General features: G+C 47.4%; 1 protein-coding gene across 3 annotated transcripts in view; it reads left to right on the forward strand.

Moving 5' to 3' along the window:
* RELT (RELT TNF receptor) overlaps window positions 1-17,810 on the forward strand; it is a 77,428-nt gene that overhangs the window by 12,343 nt on the left and 47,275 nt on the right. The window contains exon 1 of one of the 3 annotated variants that reach the window (XM_088668846.1): window positions 1,769-1,901. The exons of the other annotated variants lie outside the window; for them this stretch is intronic. The gene's annotated coding sequence lies outside the window, so the exon portion shown is untranslated. Of the gene's footprint in view, window positions 1-1,768; window positions 1,902-17,810 lie in introns of those variants that run through there. 3 annotated transcript variants of the gene reach the window in all.

Below are 17,810 nucleotides of genomic sequence, written 5' to 3' on the forward strand. Positions count from 1 at the left end.
GGGAACCGCCAGAAGGCCCTCGGTGCTGGACCTCAGTGTCCGGGCAGAATGATGGAGGTGGAGACGCTCCTTCAGGTATACTGGACCGAGGCCGTTTTGGGCTTTTCAACCCTCTAAGCCAATAGTGGTCACTGTGCCTCGTGGCAGGGGGTGTCATGTATTGATTGCATGAACCAGTTGCTTTGACTATATTTGGTTGCACTTAAGTAAGCCTGCAATTATATTTCACGGTCTACCCGACGACACAGAATCTCCTGTCTCTTGTATACCGTTCTTGAGGGAGAGATAGTTGTTTGTTTTAATTCCTTTGCTTTTTTTTTTTAAAAAAAAACCTGATACAGCCATTCATAATTTTTTAAAATAAATAAACTGCACTGTATAAATGCTTAGTTATGAACTTGGCCTTCTGGTTATGTTTTGAGCTGAAAATACTTTCCATTTTATTGGTTGCCTCTAATGTATTTTGAGAACATTTCCTATCTGATACTTCCGAAACTTTCCAGGGGGCTAACAAACAGTGTTATTTATGGTGGTGGTGGTGGTGGTGAAATAAACCATGCATATCTTCATAAATCTCTTATCACATCCCTCCTTTAGCCATCGTGGCTGAGCTAGGATTTGAACCCAGTTCCCAACTACTTTGGTACAGTATAGGACTCTGATCTTCCTGACCAGCAAAAGGAACTGATGAATTAGAAAGATAGATATATCAATATTATTATTTATTACATTTATATCCCTCCATTCCTCCAAGGAGGTCAAAATGGCCCTTTCCATCTTATCTTTAAACAGCTCTGACTTAGGCTGAGAGGTTGGTGCAAGGACACCCAATGAGCTTTGCGGCTGAGTGGGGATCTGAACATGCGTCTCGATTCCAACGCTCCAACCACTAGACCGCACTCCTCCTCTCCACTTAAATACACATCTGTTCTTGTTGTCTTCGTCTCAAAGAAATGTGAACTTTACAGGTGCTTTTCCTACCCTTTCCTCGCCTCTGCAAGTCTCAACTTTTCCAATTACATGGTGCTTTACATCCTCCTTAGACGTGGAAATTGCAATGTGCCCAAATTATGGGATGTTGTGCATGTATTTGTCTGTTTCTATGTTGGCACCTGCAATTTTTTTTCTTTGTCTGGGGTGGGGGGGGGGGCAAGCGTCTCGTTTCCTCCGGAGCAAAAACATCCTCTAATTAACAGATGAAGCAGGCTGAGAGATCCCCTCTGCTTGTTGATCTACTGTTGCATCTTTGCGTAAATCCATCTGATCCAGAGACGACACAGCTTCCTCCCCACTTGGCCTGAGTAGCCCCATTCCACAAAGTCTTCCAGCAGAGCCCGTGGCACAAAACGGGGTGCTGCGTTCCCAGCACGGCCCATTGGGAAGACTGGGGGCAGCCCCAGTTTCCATGGGAATCTGTTTCCCTTATCTCCTATTATCTTCCCTCCCCGGGCAGAATGCCAGGGAGCACACCTAAAATTAGGCTACGTTTTGGGAAATGCTGTCATGTCATGGAAGAGAGAGAGACAGGCTTCCAGACATGCTATTTGGGGAGGGGGGAGAGAGAAATCCTGTAATTACTTGTTTAAGGGTTGGCATGAATCTTTCCCAGACACCTTGCCCCATCCGGAAATCGCTGGATTATATTCAGAACGGAGCGCAAAACTCAGGTGTGCCTGTGCAAATTTTGCATATCCAAATTGGGACATGGTTGATTGCATTCACCAAGTCTTCTCTTTTTTATATAATCTCTCTGTGATCTTGGACACAGGATGGTAGTCTGATTTCTAACTTGAAACAGAAGGACACAGTGAGGGGTTGGCATCCGCAGGGCTTTTTTGCAGCTGGAACTCGCCATAACTCCGTTCCCGGCACCTGTCAGGTGGGCAAGGGAGGCGTTCCAGGTGAGTTCTGCCACTTCTTTTCCTAGAAAATTAGCACTGGGCATCGGTGTGTGTTGCTGGCGACTGAATTTTTTTGTGTGTGCGTGATTTTTAATCTGCTATCAGGTGCCTTGAGAAACTGAGAATCATTTTAGAAGTACCTATTTTAAGAAAAGTGTTTTAATAAATCAAATAATATGGTCTAGATGTGGAAAGGAGGCAGGTAAAAAGCAGGTCGAGGAGATGTAAGATTGTATAGTCGTGATAGCAGGCTCCAGAAAGTTCTTTGATATCGGCTACAGGTTCTCTTGATTTGAGGACAACGTTTCAAGAGCTACCAGCAACAGTAGCTGATTTGTTCTCCGCTGGCAGACAAAATATGCTTCTGAATACCAGGTACGAGGAATTGCAGGTGGGCAGAGTCTGTTGCAAGCTCTCCCCCAGGTTTATAGTTTGCTTTGTTCATAGGCTGTTTTTGGGAAAGTATTTCTGATAATAAAAAGTAATATAATCCGATGGCCTATTGAGACAAGGTGCTTTTAAAGTCTTGAAAACGGGAGCTGCCTGCCTTCCCTTTTCAGGTTCGTGTTGTTGTTTTTCTATTGCACTACAACTTTTAAGTTCCTTCTCCAGCTACATAGCAAGAGGTTTGAAATCTTTCTCTGGGTAAAGACTGGGTGACACGTCGGATCTTTGACTCACACCGATTCGCCCTGCGTTGCAGTTTTCTTTGCACAAGCAAATGCGTATCAGCAAGCTGATCCACCATCATTCTCTCTCCCCCCCACACACACACCTCTTGTGCTTTATGAGCAAAAAGAAAACCTAAAACCTTTAGTTTTCCAGCAAAGGAAGCTCTCCCTCCTCCAATTTCTGTAACTGCAGAAGCATCCTTTCCTTTTCACCGGAGCAGCTGACGAAGACAGAAGCCAAAAAGGTTTTGCAACAGAAATTAGATCACTTTGGTAACCACAGTATCATATGATCTTATTAAAACAAAAATTGCAAGCATTCTCTGAAGACGCTGGGGATTGGGGGTTGGGAAGTATGTTTGCGATAAGAATGCCAAAACTGGTTTCTGTTGTTGTTGTTGTTGTTGTTGGTTTGTTTACTGGATCGGGATCGAGCCAATCCATGTCTGAGAACCTTCTGCTGTTGTTGACCCTCCCTGCATCCTGTGGAAGGGAGTTCCACAGTTTATGTGCTGCATGATAAAAGTCCTTCCTTTGATCTGTCCTGAACATTCAGCTTCCTCGGGTGGTCACAAGTCCGGAGTGACGGAGAAAACTTTTCTCCATCCGTTTTTTTAAAAAAATATGTGCAATTTGGGACATTTCTACGCTTACTCTCCAAACTAAAATGCCCCAGGCGCCGCAACCTTCCTTCATAGGTGTCAGGGGTTCTTGCGACTACTCTAGAGTAACGACGTTCCGCATGCTGGTTTTTAAACAGTTTTTATTAGTGCAGTCTATTTACAGCGAGACAGGTGTGTAAAAGCATGTCTGCTCATTCCGATGCAGAATCCGGCACTAAACCGCCCCTTGACTTCCTCCAACATAAGAGTCTTGGGACAGCAAACCTCCTTCCCCTCCTTCTCCTGCGTAATTCCGGAACCGGAGGAAAGGGTCTACGCTCCATGTTTTCCTTCTCCCCCCTTTCCCCCCCTCTCTCTTCCTCCCTCCTGTGTAGCAGGGGCTCTCCCGTGCTGCCAGAGCCCTGGCCCTCTCTCCCCACTTCCTGACTGGTCTCCTCGGCGTCCTCGCTGCCATCGCTGCTTGGGGAGGAGCTGCTTCTGATGAGAGGGGGAGGTTCTCTATACTCTCTTCCCCTTACAATAGGGGATTTTCTCTGCCTGCTCGACAGTTCTGGTTGCCTTCTCCTGAGCCTGGTCTTCCTCCCCAAATCTCTAAACAGGAATTGGAGCAGGCCATCCCTCCATAGAGAGGACACCTTCAAAGAGAGGCACACATGGCCACCCCGTCTATATTGTCCTTTAGTCCGGTCCAGCCGGACGCTTGCCTTCTTTTCCCCTCTGAATGCTTCCCACACAGCTGCAGCAATGTTTAGAGACCCCTGATAATTAGCTCCCACGGATGCAATGTTCAAATCCACAGGTGGCGCAGAGAGGAGGGAAGCTTTAAGCAGGCAATCTATAACGGGAAGTCCAGATAGGAGCTCCTAATTGCCAGTCTCTGCTCCATCCTCCAGCCTTTCTGGGTCCCCCCCCCCTTGTATAAAATGTGGGGGCTGACCTAGTTCAATGCTCTTCCAGCCGACGATGCTGCGGATCACGTCTTCGCCACCCGGACCCCCTCAGCTGGCCGTGGCTGCCTCTCTGTCGTTGCAACAAAGGTATTTCAGAGGAGAGGAACCCGGGGCTCCCTCCCTGCAAACAAAAGAAATCTGTGTCAGGGAAAACAATAAATAGCGCGTGAGAGAGAGAGAGAGAGAGAGCTCTTTGGCAGGGAGCCACACTGATGCCACGAGATGTTGGGGCGGCCCAAGTAAATTTCCATCCCATCTCTCTCTCTCTCTCTCTGCAGCTGCCACCCAGTAAACTTTGCTTCAGTGGGAACTTGGGGTTTGTATGGAAGCTGCAGAGGTTGCAAAAAAAATGCCGCAGGTGGACTGCTAAGTGGGACACCAGGCCACACACACCCCTCACACCAGTGGCAGGATTATGGTCCAAACCATCGCCACCTCGGAAGGCGGTGGACCCTCCTTCCTTGGAGGTTTTTAAGTAGAGGTCAGGTGAGCATCTCCCTCAGGAATTCTTTAGCTGGGATTCCTGAATTGCTAGGGGTTGGACTAGATGACTCTTGGGGTCATTTCAAACTCTACAGCAGGCATGTCAAACCTGCGGCCCTCCAGATGTTTTGGCCTACAACTCCCATGATCCCTAGCTAGCAGGACCAGTGGTTGGGGAAGATGGGAATTGTAGTCCAAAACATCTGGAGGGCCAGGTCTGCCTATGGGTTAGAGCAGGTACCCCAAACCTGGCCCTCCAGATGTTTTGGAACTACAATTCCCATCATCCCTGACCACTGGTCCTGTCAGCTAGGGATCATGGGAATTGTAGTCTCAAAACATCTGGAGGGTAGAGTTTGAGGAAGCCTGCCATAGACCAACACAAACCTTGATCTATCAGGAATATTGTGAAGTGTGCATGGCTGGGCTGGTTGACCCTGGTGGAAGTTGTAGTTTCAAAACATCTGGAGGGCACCAGGTTGGAGAAAAATGGGGGCAGATCCTTTGCTTGAAGATGTTTTCTCTTGTCTGCAGAAGGCTTTATTTCAGGGGTGGAGAACCATTTGGCCCTCTAGAGCAGGCGTCGCCAAACTGCGGCCCTCCAGATGTTTTGGCCTACAACTCCCATGATCCCTAGCTAGCAGGACCAGTGGTTGGGGAAGATGGGAATTGTAGTCCAAAACATCTGGAGGGCCGCAGGTTTGACATGCCTGCTCTACAGTGAAGGCGGTGAAGGTCCTGTTGTGAGTGCCTGGAGGCGGTCGGAGGATGGATGGCGGCTAACAGATTGAGGTTAAATCCTGACAAGACAGAAGTACTGTTTTGGGGGGACGGGGCGGGTGGGTGTGGAGGACTCCCTGGTCCTGAATGGGGTAACTGTGCCCTTGAAGGACCAGGTGCGCAGCCTGGGATCATTTTGGACTCACAGCTGTCTATGGAGGCACAGGTCAACTCTGTGTCCAGGGCAGCTGTTTATCAGCTCCATCTGGTACGCAGGCTGAGACCCTACCTGCCCACAGACTGTCTCGCCAGAGTGGTGCATGCTCTAGTTATCTCTCGCTAGGACTACTGCAATGCGCTCTATGTGGGGCTACCTTTGAAGGTGGCCTGGAAACTACAACTAATCCAGAATGCGGCAGCTAGACTGGTGACCGGGAGCGGCCGCCAAGGCCACATAACACCGGTCTTGAAAGACCTACATTGGTTCCCAGTACGTTTCCGAGCATAATTCAAAGTGTTGGTGCTGACCTTGAAAGCCCCAAACGGCCTCGGCCCAGTAGACCTGAAGAAGCATCTCCACCCCCATTGTTCTGCTCAGACACTAAGGTCCAGCTCCGAGGGCCTTCTGGCGGTTCCCTCCCTGCGAGAAGTGAGGTTACAGGGAACCAGGCAGAGGGCCTTCTCGGTAGTGGCACCCGCCCTGTGGAACGCCCTCCTACCAGATGTCAAAGAGAAAAACAACTACCAGACTTTTAGAAGACATCTGAAGGCAGCCCTGTTTAGGGAAGCTTTTAATATTTAATAGATTATTGTATTTTAATATTCTGTTGAAAGCCACCCAGAGTGGCTAGGAAAACCTAGCCAGATGGGTGGGGTATAAATAATAAATTTTTATAAATTATTGTTGTTGTTGTTATTATTATTATTATTACTACTACTACTACACCTTGAAAGGCAGTGGACCCTCCTTCCTTGGAGGTTTTTAAGCAGAGGTCAGGTGAGCATCTCTCTCCGGAATTCTTTAGCTGGGACTCCTGAATTGCAAGGTGTTGGACTAGATGACTCTCGGGGTCATTTCAAACTCTACAGTGCTATGGTTCTAATGCTGCTGTGTTGCCCGTTGTACATTTGGAACATCTGAACATATTTTGGGTTTTGTACAATTCCTCAAATTAGGCTTTATCCCCAAGACGATCTGGGTTCTCTCTTTTTCTGCACACCCCAGTTTAAGAAGGATGTTGAAAAGCTAGAATGTGTGCAGAGAGGGCAAGTAACATGATCCAGGGTCTGGAAACCAAGCCGGATGAGGAACGGTTGAAGGAGCTGGGGATGTTTAGCTTGGAAAAGAGGAGAGCGAGATGGTTAGCCCTCTTCAAATAGCTGAATGGCTGAGGGCGCAAGCTTGCTTCCTGGTTCTCCAGGAGGGGGAGGACCCTAGACAGTTGATTCAAATGTCCAGAAAGGAGATTCTGAATAGAACTTAGGAAGAACTTTCTGACGGTAAGAGCTGTTCAACAGTGGAACAGACTCCCTTGGAATTTGGGGGACTGTCCTTCATGGGAAGTTTTTAAACAGAAGCTGGATTCTTGAGTTGGGAGTCCTGCATTTCAGGAGGCTGGGCTAAATGACCCTTGGAGTTCCTTCCCGCTCTCTATGCTTCTGTTATTCTGCCCGTTTTGATGGGCAAACAGTTTATGTGCTGCTGGGAGCTTCTGAGGTTTTTACAGCTTGCCCAAATGACCAGCTGACCAGATTTGGGTACAGATTCTACCCAGGAACTGTGACTGCGTGCAACTAATTTTCTTACTTTCCCCCTGAAATCATTAGTGATCCTGCAGCCCATGTTTATAACTTCATCCTCTTATCTCCTCCATCCTCCACACTCTCTTTCCCAACTTTAAAGAGAGTCTCTCTCTGTCCGCCCAAAGTGGCTATTTTAACACCTGCTGTTGATCTTTCTTCCTCTTCATCACATCCTCGTATCCTGCTGTTTTTGTTTCAAAGTCGCTCTTTTCTTCAAAGTTCAGGAAAATTCCCTCTTCCTTTGTCTGCCTCCACCATTTGCCAGCTGCTTATGTGCGAGATGTCTATCCTCTTGTTTGTTTTCTTCTCCCATTTGCAGCAAAAGCAATCCCACTTTGAAAAGACTGGTTGCGGGGAAACGAAATAACCTGGATAATTCTCCCCACCACCACCCCGCTTGCCATGAACCAGGCTTCCTCAAACTGTGGCCCTCCAGATGTTTTTGGCCTACAACTCCCATGATCCCTAGCTAGCAGGGCCAGTGGTCAGGGATGATGGGAGTTGTAGTTCCAAAACATCTGGAGGGCCAAGTCTGCCTATGGGTTAGAGCAGGCACCCCCCAAACTCGGCCCTCCAGATGTTTTGGAACTACAATTCCCACCATCCCTGACCACTGGTCCTGTTAGCTAGGGATCATGGGAATTGTAGTCTCAAAACATCTGGAGGGCAGAGTTTGAGGAAGCCTGCCATAGACCAACACAAACCTTGATCTATCAGTAATATTGCGAAGTGTGCATGGCTGGGCTGGCTGAGCCTGGTGGAAGTTGTAGTTTCGAAACATCTGGAGGGCACCAGGTTGGAGAAAACTGGGGGCATATCCTTTGCTTGAAGATGTCTTCTCTTGTCTGCAGAAGGCTTTTTTTCAGGGGTCCAGAACCATTTGGCCCTCTACAGCAGGCATCCCCAAACTGCGGCCCTCCAGATGTTTTGGCCTACAACTCCCATGATCCCTAGCTAACAGGACCAGTAGTCAGGTAGTCAGGGATGATGGGAACTGTAGTCCAAAAATCTGGAGGGCTGAAGTTTGGGGATGCCAGCTCTAGAGGTTGCTGAACTACAACTCCCATCAGCCCAGCCACTGGCCCCCGGCACGGCTTAAATGCTAACACAAGCATGGTCCAGGGGTGATGGGAATTATAGTTCAACAACATCTGGAAGGTCAAAGGTTCCTTGCACGTCATTTACTTACTCTGTGATGGCATGAAGTGTGTTTTGGCATTTGTGCTAGGTGGGGCTAGAAAAGGCCACTGGCTCAAATAATTTGGCAAGGCAGCTCTGGCTATTACTCTCCTCTGTGCCTAAACCCTCAGTGAATAAGTTGTTTCTTTTTCTGCAGCCGTTTCGGCGTCCAAGTGTTCCTGTCTCTGTTTAAATTAAATCAACATTTTTTTCCCCCAGTGGCAGCCTCTCTCCTGGGCGCCGCCATCTCCTGCTTAGCCGGGGGATTTTGTGGCCTGCTTCTCGCAAAAAAGGCTTTGCTCTGGGTCAGGTTTCGTAGGCATGGCCAAAAATTGGCCCTCCAGCTGTTAAGGGACTACAACTCCCATCATCCCTAGCTAACAGGACCCAATGGTCAGGGATGATGGGGATTGTAGTCCCCAAACAGCAAGTTTGGCCATGGTTGGAGGAAGGTGATTCTAGGGATGGGAAGGGGAGGCCCAGAGCAACCATCTCCTCACCCAGCCCCCAGCCCCACACACACCCCAAAAACCCTGGAGCTCTCCAGCTCCCATCAGCCCCAAACCAAGAAAAACGTAGAGACCATTCTCCATGTTCACCTCTATATTTAAGCTCTTTCTGCCATCCTCTGGCAGGCTGTGCGGGTGATAATTGGTGTGTCTTATTCCGGGGAGGGAGGGAGGCCTGATTCTCCTTTTCTTGCAGAAAGTTTTAAAAGAAGATTCTTATAAAAGCTCCAGTGTTTGGCACATTAGAGTTGATTATCTAATCTCGGGTAACTCAGCCAGCTTGACAACACTCTCTCTCTCTGACTCACTAATGTTCGTTATTTCCCAGCAGAGGCTGTTAATCGCATACTTTGGAAAGCTGGTTATATTTGGCATCCATAGTCCCTCTCTCTCTCTCTCTCTCTCTCTCTCTCTCTCTCTCTCTCTCTCTCTCTCTCTCTCTCTCTCTCTCTCTCTCTCTCTCTCTCCACCCGCTTAATACTGATGTTACCTGTGTCAACCGGTGGATGGGCCAGTGTTGCCAAGGTTTCAGCCGGCCCCTACTTCTGTCCATGTGTGTTTTTTAACAGCAGTTTTCCCGCAGAGATGTTTCATAGAATCATAGAGTTGGAAGAGACCACAAGGGCCATCCAGTCCAACCCCCTGCCAAGCAGGAAACACCATCAAAGCATTCTTGACATATGCCTGTCAAGCCTCTGCTTAAAGACCTCCAAAGAAGGTGGTGCCCAGAACTGGACACAGTACTCCAGGTGAGGTCTGACCAGAGCAGAATACAGTGGTACTATTTCTTCCCTTGATCTAGATGCTATACTCCTATTGATGCAGCCCAGAATTGCATTGGCTTTTTTAGCTGCTGCATCACACTGTTGACTCATGTCAAGTTTGTGGTCTACCAAGACTCCTAGATCCTTTTCACATGTACTGCTCTCAAGCCAGGTGTCACCCATCCTGTATTTGTGCCTTTCATTTTTTTTTTTTTTTTGCCCAAGTGTAGTACTTTACATTTCTCCTTGTTAAAATTCATCTTGTTTGCTTTGGCCCAGTTGTCTAATCTGTTAAGGTCATTCTGATGTGTGATTCTGTCCTCTGGGCTTTAGCCACCCCTCCCAATTTGGTGTCATCTGCAAACTTGCTCAGGATGCCCTCAAGCCCATCATCCAAGTCATTTCAGCAGATTAAAAAAAAAACACATCTTTTTGCTGGAAGGTTGCTTGCAGACTTCTGAAGACCTGGCTTCTGTTTTAAAGGTGCAAGAGCAGGCCAGGCTGCCGTCTTGTCTGGTCAGTTGGCAACCCTCTGCTCAAAGCAAAAGCTACTGTATGTATTGGCTATCTTGCACCGAGACCCTGTGAATATGCACTTGTGGCGGGGAGTAAGCCTTGCTGAACTTGCAGTATGACTTGGGGGCCCTCCAAACATCCTTTTTCATTGTATATTTGTGATGGTTTGTGCTTAGGAAGGGTATCGGGGTGGTTATATGCCATCCCATCCTCAATACTAGTTACAGGTGGGTAGCCGTGTTGTTCTGACGTAGTCGAAACAAAATAAAAAAATTCCTTCCAGCAGCACCTTAAAGACCAACTAAGGTTTTTATTTTGGTATGAGCTTTCGTGTGCATGCACACCTCTTCAGATACACTGAAATAGAAGTCCCCAGACGCTTTTATGTAGAGAAAGGGTGGGGAGGGGTATCACTCAGAAGGGTGGTGGAAATGGGTGATTGACTGACTGATAGCTGTTGTCGACTGTAAATGACTGCAAATGGTCTTGCAAGAAAAAGCAAGGGGTGAGATGGCTGAAGATCGCTTTATCGTGTATAATGAGATAAGAATCCAACGTCTCTGTTCAAACCAGGTCTCTGTTCAAACCAGGTCTCTCCGTGGTTTTAAGCTTGGTGACAAGTTGCAATTCAGCAACTTTTCTTTCCAGTCTATTTCTGAAATTCTTTTGTAGTAAGACAGCTACTTTGAGATCTTGTATAGAATGTGCTGGGAGATTGAAGTGTTCTCCTACTGGTTTCTCTGTCTTGTGATTCCTGATGTCAGATTTATGTCCATTTATCCTTTGGTGAGTAGGGTTTGGCCTGTTTGTCCAATATAGAGAGCTGAAGGGCACTTTTGGCATTTGATGGCATACACAATGTTAGAGTGGTTGTTGCATGATCCATTCCTCACTCATTTTGAATGAAAGCTCACATGAAAGCCATCTCTAAGTAGGGCAATATTGATCATCTGCTGTAGCTGGAATGAGACCCATTTTGGTTCTTTAGCTGCTTGGAAGCATAACACCGAATGGCCTCTTTTCAACCATTTTCTTTTTTCCTTTTTGCATTTCTATAACGAATGTTATTGAATTTTCAAAAGTTTAACATATATTATTCAATACATAATGTCTATTCCCCCCCCAATTTCCCACCCAGTTTACCATGATGTTTCTATTTCCTGCATTGCAGGGGGTTGGACTACTAGAGGATCTTTGGGATCCCCTTCCAACTCTGCCATTCGCACCATGTCTGTGTCACTTTTTAGCCACCCAGCCAATCCTGGAGATCTTATTTTTGGAGCCTGCGGCTATCTCTTTCAGGCCCCAGCAAGTGCCACCCAAATCGCATCTGGGCGTGCCTTTGCAGAGCAACGGCGGAGATCGAGCGTGCCCTCTTTTCCCCCCAATAAGAGATCTGCTGGGCTTGCAAGGGTGTGAAGATGACTCTGTTCTTGCTGCATAGCTGTGTGTGCCCTGACTCTGGGAAATAAGACCTCTCTCTCCTCCTGGGCGCTAAAGGGGACTCTCCCTTGGCACGGCCTCGGAGTTCCCTGACTAGAGTAGCTGCCTTGGAGCGCCAGATTTGTCCCTTTGTCAACTGTTTCCTGTTTCCGTATTGGGGCTTTCCAACCTGCGTGATTGGATCGCAAATTCAGGTTGATTAAGGAAAGCGATAACACTTGCTTGATGACACATCATCAGAACGGATAGCGGGCACTGTCCAATCCAGGCATAGGCAAACTCAGCCCTCCAGATGTTTTGGGGCTACAGCTCCCATCATCCCTGACCACTGGTCCTGTTAGCTAGGGATGGTGGGAGTTGTAGTCCCAAAACGTCTGGAGGGCCGAGTTTGCCTATGCCTGGTCTGTTGTTTTTTAGTCGTTTAGTCGTGTCCGACTCTTCGTGACCCCATGGACCAGAGCACGCCAGGCACTCCTGTCTTGCACTGCCTCCCGCAGTTTGGTCAAACTCATGTTGGTAGCTTCGAGAACACTGTCCAACCATCTCGTCCTCTGTCGTCCCCTTCTCCTAGTGCCCTCAATCTTTCCCAACATCAGTGTCTTTTCCAGGGAGTCTTCTCTTCTCATGAGGTGGCCAAAGTATTAGATCAGCCTGGTCTAATCACCCTATAAACAAATCAGGCTTGAACGCATAATGATCAGGTTTCACACCTGGTGAAAAGAAAAAGGCACACATAGTCAATATTTTAAGGTGTCCCTTAAAGTATTTACCATGTTACAGGTAGGTAGTCGTGTTGGTCTGACATGGTCGAAACAAAAAAAATTCCTTCCAGTAGCACCTTAGAGACCAACTAAGTTTGTCATTGGTATGAGCTTTCGTGTGCATGCACAAGAATCTTTGTATCTGAAGAAGTGTGCATGCACACGAAAGCTCATACCAATGACAAACTTAGTTGGTCTCTAAGGTGCTACAAACGACACCCCAGCCGAAGATACATGTTTTGCTCTCCTCCAAGAACCGGTGGCAGTTTGTAAGAAGGAATCCTTTAGTGTGGGATGATATTAGGCTAATCAGGTCTGGATGGGAGATCTCCTTAATTCGAGGACCCACTCCAGGCAGTCGAACGGGGAAGAAGGCAGAGCAAGCCAGGAGGCAGGATATGGGACATCAGGAAAATCCTGCAAGCTGAAGAGAGAAGCCTGGCAAACGCAGGCCGCATTTGGCTCCTGGGCCTGAGTTCCCCACCTCTGGATTAGAACCGTGAAGTTAATTGTGGCTCAGCTGCCTTTTATCGGCTTGGCTCCTGGGCCTTTACGGTACCTTGGCTTGCTTACAAAAACTCAGCGGCTAATTAATTTTCCTGGACATAGAGATAAGCTGAGCGGGGGAGAGAATTTTCCTCTCTGCAACCAGGAGAAGTAATTGTCCGTTTGATTTCTGTGTGTCAGGTCAGCATCAGGACTATTTCTAGGTTAGCGTGTTAGAAAGGTTGGGTGGCAATATTTTGTTTCCGCTTCTAAAGGAACGTGAGTTTTAATCATCAGGCAAACAGCGGCAAGCACAGTTCTTCCCATCATCACTGCTTGCCTCTTTGTCTTGTCTGCTTGTGTCAGATGTGTCGTCTTGCAAGAGAGAAAAACAGCCTCTCTTCCAGCCCGCACTAAATGTTAGGGCTGGTTGGAGGGATGCAAACATCATTTGTCAACACTTGTTCTGCAGAGACTTTATTACTGCTCTCGTTACTGTCACTAGCAAAGAGCGCACATTGGCATGCATAATTTCCCTCCCACACCTCTCCATTTTATTCTCGCAATAATCCTGAGATGTCGGTTAGTCTGGGGGACACTGACTGAGCGAACTTTACCCAGTGAGCTTCATTTGTGGCTGAGTGGGGATTTGAACCCTGGTCTTTCAGGCCCTAGACCAGTGATGGGCAACCTTTTGAGCTTGGTGTGTCAAAATTCACCAAAAAACCGAGCATAACTCGGGTGGTGTGTCACTTCGAGGAGAAAAACCATAATTTCGTGATATTTATAGTTTAAATAACAAAAATGTATAATTGTAATATATAACTGCAGCATTCTGCTGCTCCCTGCTCCCTGACCAAAGTTTTGGAGTTGGGGGGGCGGCGCAAAAGTTGCTTTGCTTTTTTTGGGGGGGGGGAAAGAGAACAGAAATAAATGACGAATAATACCTTCACTGGAACTAACACGCAGCACCGACATAGTCTGCCAAAGCGCCCCCCCCAAAAAAGCACAGAAAGGGTTAAATCAGAAACAGCCACTGACTCAGCAAATTGAAAAACAGACCAATTGCCGAACAAAATCTCTGGCTACCAGCCACAACAACAAAAAGGACCCGGGGGTTTTACGTGAGGAGGAGTGGGAGAACAAATGGGGGGAAAACAACAACAACAACAACAGCGTGAATGGGCCATCACATGTGCCGGCAGTGAGGGCTCTGCGTGTCACATCTGACACGCGTGTCATAGGTTCACCATCACTGCCCTAGACCAACACACTAACCGCTTACAGTGCACTAACCGCTTACAGGGCATCACACAAAACCTTGGTTTGCACCAAGGTTACAAATGTATTGTCAGGGTTTTTGCGACTACTCTTGAGTAACGACCCTCCACATGCTTGTCTTTCAGGAACTTTTATTGGTGCACATTATTTACAGTGAAGTGAGCTGCTAGTTTCATGTCTCATCAGTCCGATTCAGAATCCCAAGCAAACCATGGTTTACTGTTGATTGTCTACTTTCTCTTCCCCCTCTGTTGCCTATTTCTATGAGGCAGGGGGTCTGCAAAGGAAGAGCTAATCAATTGCCGCAACACCCTTATTGTATCATAGTTTTAGATTTTTGCTTGCAAACAGCCTCTGTACACAAGTAAAACTTTAGTTTGTTTAAATCCCCACTTACCCACTGCAAAAATAAAAGTGAAGAATATGCTAAGCAACTCCGGGGGTTAAACCAAGTCAGCTCCACGCAGATTCCTAGGGTTTCAAGGAGCAGGTACTTTATAAAAAGAAGACTTTGTGGTCTATAAATATTTCTGTGGTTGCCTGCTTGGAGACCGTTGCAGTTGGACATTTTTAGCATAGCGCAGAGGATGCAAGAATTGCAATAAATAGCTTGCACTGTGAGCTAAAGAGGCAAACCCCCTTTTATTGTGCTGAATTATGGAACCAGGGACGAGGAGAGTTGAGGGGTGGCAGGCTGTGAACTCCTTCAACTCCAACCGATGGCTTGCACGTGCGAAACAATTGTCACAGATCAGAGACTTGCTGACCGGGCTCCATCATCGCATCAAACAATCCTGTCCAATATTATTAATTAAGAATGATTACATTTGGATCCCATCTTTCCTTCAAGGAGCTCAACATCGTTCTTCTTCCCATTTTATTCCCACAACAATCCTGCAAAGTAGGCTGAGGGGGGAGAGGCAGGGACTGGCCCGAGATCGCCCAGTGAGCTTCACGAATGAGTGGAGATTCGAACCCTGGTCTCCCAGGTGGTAGCCTTAGTTGTAGGGCTCACTCCAGGTTTGAGGGGGGGGGCCTCTGGCCACCACCACAACAACACAAAAGCTCTTTTGTCAGTTGCCTTTCGGGTTGCTGGCTCTGGCGAATCCAAACACTGAAATTCTTCTGATTCCTCAGCCAGACGGCAGGAGATGCCCTTAGCAACCACTTAGGACCATTAATCCTGCTTTTGCCAGAAAGCTTTGCTGCGAGAACAGCATGCGCAGTTTCACAGAGAAGGGCTCGGTTGTGTTTTAGCAACACTGAGCAAGAGTGCCTGATGTCGCGAAAGGACAGGGAGAAACAGCCCGGGATTCTCATCTCGGAGTCAAGCTAGTCGCTTTTGGGGGTCTCCTGAGTCATTGGAGCTGCGGTGGTAAGGGAGGCTGGCCCTTTTCTGCGCAGGTTTCCCCCGTTAAAATTGTTTTTCTTGCAAAGCTGTTCTTTCTTTCCTGTTATAAGGGGGGAAACTGCTCCTTTCCCCTTATCCGAGAGCCTATATAGAGTCCTTAAGTGGGTTCTCTATCGGTAGGAGAAAATGACAGAGGCCAACCAGAGTACAGTGGTACCTCGGGTTGCGGACTCAATCCATTCCGGGGTGCCGTTCACACCCCGAAAAGTCCGCAACCTGAGTGGCAATAGAGCGCATGCGCGATAGAGCACTGCTGCGCATGCACACATGGCGGAACCCGGAAGTAAACACTTCTGGGTCCGCCAAATTCACAACCCGGAAAAACGCAACCTGCAGCGGACGCAACATGAGGTATGACTGTATACAGTGGTACCTCGGTTTAAGTACACAATTGGTTCCGGAAGTCTGTACTTAACCTGAAGCGTACTTAACCTGAAGCGAACTTTCCCATTGAAAGTAATAGAAAGTGGATTAATCCGTTCCAGACAGGTCCGCAGAGTACTTAAACCGAAAGTACTCAAACCGAAGCGTACTTAAACCGAGGTATGACTGTATTGAGAAGCAAAGTGGCTAGTGAGCCTGATCTTTATTCAAGGAACTGTTGCAACAGGGTCCCCACTCACCACACACAGGAGGGAGGAGGGGAAACCCAGAACAAGCCTTTATATAGACTCTTGAAATTGCCCACCCTGTAGCCCAAGACCAACCCCCCAAAACATCATACATACATCACAGTTTGCCCAGGATACCTGATAATGGTCACTGAATGCATTACCTGGGCAGCCTGGCCATTCTTTTGTGATGGTTAATACTTTAGTTCCTGAATCCAGGTCACAGGCTCACCCTATTCATACACAAATACGCCCTTAAGGCAGGATTTGTAAGCAAAAGACGATGGAGAGGCTTTCCAATTTCCTTCCTCCTTGCAGAGAAATATTTTAGGTCAATTTGGGAGAGTTGAAATGGTTTCAGGATTGCTCCCCTGAACTATTTCAGATACGTGGTTTATATACTTATGTGTGTGTTTGCCTTGTACATTTATGGACATTTAATTTATATTTGAGACCTCAGAATTCTTATAACAATCCTAAAGCAAAATATACTGATAGATAAGCCAAAGAAAGCACCCCTCAATTCAGAGTAGGGTGTACCCTCTGAAATCTTTGGGAAACAGAGACTATTCCCGCAAGAGGGAAATTTTGTGGTGCGGTAGCAAAAGGAAATGGGGGCAGTGTTAGCCATGTACGCCTCAAACTTCTGCATCAAGCTGACCTACTTTTTCCTTGTGGGGCAGGGCGGGCCTGATGAGTCAGCGCTTTTGTCTTTTCCCTGCAGTGACTCATCACTCTCAGCTGTTCCCCATCTCTGCAAAAGTGTGGCACCAACCCTGGAATTGCCAGAGGAATCTTGGGAATGTGAGCTAAACTTTGGAGGGGTGGGAGAAGGAGATAGGGCACTGGCTTTAGACTGGTGGCAGTTTTCGTGAATCTGTTCTGTAAATGTTCCCCTGGTATACTAAGGCAAAATTCGAAGCAGAGCCCCAGAGGTCCCACCCAGTGGTAATGTGAGATTGTATTCAATTACTTCCTTGGTTTCTGAGACTTTACGGCAGGCATCCCCAAACTGCGGCCCTCCAGATGTTTTGGCCTACAACTCCCATGATTCCTAGCTAACAGGACCAGTGGTCGGGGAAGATGGGAATTGTAGTCCAAAACATCTGGAGGGCCGAAGTTGGGGATGCCTGCTTTACGGTGTGTTACCCACACAAGTTAAAGCAGGACTACAACTCCCATCATCCTTTTACAGTTCTATGATTCCATGATTCAACTGTGGCCATTGGTCAGGATGACTGAACCTGATGGGAGCTTAAGTCCGAAACATTTGGAAGGCTGCTTTGAGCTGTACATTTGTAGCATGAGGGCTAGAAACCTAGCTTTGATTTTGTTTTTAAAGATCAAGGATTCTGAGATTGCTAAATTAAGCGCGTCGTCATCTCTGTTTGCATAGAATTGACTAAGACTCAATTCTTCAGTAGGGTTGCCAGACTCAATAGAGGACGGGACTTCTGTGCCTTTAATTGCCCTGCTCTCTTTTGAGTCTGGAAACCTTAAAGAGAAACCAGCAGACCCTTTGCTTGGAAATTAAACAAAGGGTCTGCTGGTTTCTCTTTAAGGTTTCCAGACTCAAAAGAGAGCAGGGCAATTAAAGGCACAGAAGTCCTGTCCTCTATTGAACCAACCACACGTTGCTGTGGTTCTTTCCTGTGATTCCCTCCTCCCCACCCTGTCCCGATCCATGACGTATCCTGC

Source organism: Zootoca vivipara, chromosome 4 (assembly GCF_965207765.1).
Source record: "Zootoca vivipara chromosome 4, rZooViv2.hap1.1, whole genome shotgun sequence".
In the NCBI taxonomy this organism is placed as follows: domain Eukaryota; kingdom Metazoa; phylum Chordata; class Lepidosauria; order Squamata; family Lacertidae; genus Zootoca; species Zootoca vivipara.